General features: G+C 35.4%; 1 non-coding gene across 1 annotated transcript; it reads right to left on the reverse strand.

Annotated features, from left to right (window-relative positions):
• Positions 1–1,857: 1,857 nt before the first annotated feature.
• LOC118940656 lies at positions 1,858–1,911 on the reverse strand. The gene has a single exon (XR_005037243.1). It is a non-coding gene; the product is annotated as a U7 small nuclear RNA (small nuclear RNA).
• Positions 1,912–2,958: the final 1,047 nt, after the last annotated feature.

Genomic DNA, 2,958 nt, shown 5'->3' on the forward strand with positions numbered 1-2,958 from the left:
CCGTCATGTCTTTGAGTGAGTCCGTGATTTACAGAGACCAATAGGAGTGCACCTGTATTTATTTCGTAATAACCTTGGAATGGTATACTAAAACAATTCTATAACTTCATGCCGTTTAGGAGTTCTTGAATTACGGTGGCATTTGAGCAAGGCATTTTTTAAATGTATTTAAATGTAAATACATGTATTTAAATGTATTTAAATGTAATTATAGCTTTTTTTCAATACCATTATAATAACATTGTGACACCAGAGTAATTTCACCAATGATGGTAACACCAATGAGAATGTTTAGGTAAATTAGGATTTTCTGAATTGGAGGCTGCACATGCTCAAATCTAAGGTCATCAATCCTTTAAAAATTATTTACTAATGACTTTAGTAAATTAAAATAGACCCCTCCTCCGATAACAGTTAGCCACTGGAGAGAATGCTCAAGGTCCTTGTATATCGTTGTAATGAGTGATTTTTAAGGTGGTAACACCAATTGCATAAAACTGAGGGACACATTATACTAGTAAAAATATATAATTTTAATTGCCTTCTTTTTTCCGTTGATCTACACAATATATTAAATACCTTTGTTCACTTTCTAGCATTCAAAATAATAGATAGCTATCTCTAAATCCCCAAAACATGTCACTATAGCTCAACAAGCTTCCCCTAAATACCTTAAACAGTTTTTTAATTTAATGCCCTCTCTGGGGTAGGCGGGACGCTTGCGTCCCACATGGCCAATAGCCAAGGAAAATGCAGAGCGCCAAATTCAAATACATTTCTATAAAAATCTAACTTTCATTAAATTACACATGCAAGATAGCAAATTAAAGCTACACTCGTTGTGAATCCAGCCGACATGCCAGATTTCAAAAAGGTGTTTCGGCGAAAGCATTAGATGCTATTATCTGATGATAGCACACCAGTAAACAATTAGAGTAGCATATTTCAACTCTGCAGGCTCGACAAAAAAACACAGAAATAAAATATAAATCATGCCTTACCTTTTGAAGAGCTTCTTTTGTTGGCCCTCCTATATGTCCCATAAACATCACAAATGATCCTTTTGTTCAATTAATTCCGTCTATATATGTATATCCAAAGTGACGTTTGTTCTGAGCTTTGGTACTTCTTCATTACACAAAGGAAAAACCTCAACCAATTTATACAAACTGGTGACATCCAGTGGAAGCGGTAGGAACTGCAGGAAAGTCGATTAGAATTCTGGATTCCCCATGAAAACATATTAAAAAGACAAACTTAAAAAAGAAAATCTGAACGGTTTGTCCTCGGGGTTTCGCCTGCTAAATAAGTTCTGTTATACTCACAGACATGATTCAAACAGTTTTAGAAACGTGCGAGTGTTTTCTATCCAATACTAATAATAATATGCATATATTAGGATCTGGGACAGAGTACGAGGCAGTTCAGTTTGGGCACACTATTTATCCAAAAGTGAAAATGCTGCCCTCTTCCCCAAACAGGATAAGAACAAGTTATTTTTGTTCAATGACAGCCTAGGAACAGTGGGTTAACTGCCTTGTTCTGGGGCAGAAGGACAGATTTGTACCTTGTCAGCTTAGGGACTTCATCTTGCAACCTTTTGGTTACAAGTCCAACACTCTAACCACTAGGCTACCTGCTGCCCCTGCAAGCATAAAGGTTTGCAGTATAAAGGACTTTTTTTATCATTGATTAACAGTTCAATATAAACAAAAACATACAGTATATGCCCACATGAAAAAATACTATAGTGTTTTTGCAGGCTGTAGTATACTGTAGTATTTACTGTAGTGTTTTGCAGACATTACTGAAGTATTTACTATAGTGTTTTGGTTTCATTATCTTTGACATAGAAATGCAGGCTTTCTCCTTGAGAAAACCTACTGGAGAAATACAAAAAAAAAAACATTTTCTGTAACCTGTTGGGAACACAATATATAGTCTATACTTGGAATGTAGGTTTTAACTTATGGGTGGCACAAAATTGGATATGGCTGAGGGGAATGGGCAGGGTATCTGCAAATTAACAACTGTAGTATTTACTATAGTAAAAAAAAGTGTAGTGTTTTTGCGGACTTTACTGTAGTATTTACTACAGTGTTTTTTTGCGGATAATATTGTAGTATTTATTATAGTATTCTAGCGTATACTAAAAAATTCTATAGTAGGCACTACATGATTGAGGGATACTATAGTGTGTACTATACAGTAGTATTCTACAGTATACTACCGTTTACTACAGAATTATATAGTAATTACTTTCGTATTCTGTAATAAACTGTAGTATTTTGTCATGTGGGTGATGTGTTTTTCATGGTTGCTAAGGGATGCAAATGTCACCAGAATTCAAGAACGACCCATTTACAACAATACACTGTAACATGAAAATTAAATTCCAATTTATCTCTGATTTATCACTGAACCGATCAGCAAGGGAGGGTGCTATGGAAATTGGTCTATTGCTTCCGCTCACTCCCCATAAAGGTAATGGTATTATCCCAAGATTCTCTTGCTCGACTGGAACATCCTGTCTTTTTCGCTCTGTAAATGCTTATGAACAAAAAAGCGTAATTTGTGAGATGAAATTATTTTTGTTTTCGTGGTTACTGGCCATATGTTTGACGAAATATCGATTCAAGAGCATTAGAAATAAAAAAGGAAAACATTTGGTTCCAGATTAATAAATTAATCTGATGAAGTTGAACATCTGAAGCTCTGTTCTGTAAATCCAACCATGCATCCATATTCTCCTGCTTACTGTCACTGCTCTTACTGATTAAATTAAAAGTGTCGGACGATTGACACACATGTAAATTCCTCTGGCTGTCTTAGTTAGCAAGCAGAAAATTCAACAATTGTCTCAGAAGGCTTAATATTCTACCTCGTGGGCCAACATTGCTGTCATTTACTGTCAGAATAAAGCACTCTGTCCTAGAATTAGTGTGTGCATGTGTGTGC

This window comes from Oncorhynchus mykiss, chromosome 17, assembly GCF_013265735.2.
Source record: "Oncorhynchus mykiss isolate Arlee chromosome 17, USDA_OmykA_1.1, whole genome shotgun sequence".
NCBI classification, from domain to species: Eukaryota; Metazoa; Chordata; class Actinopteri; order Salmoniformes; family Salmonidae; genus Oncorhynchus; species Oncorhynchus mykiss.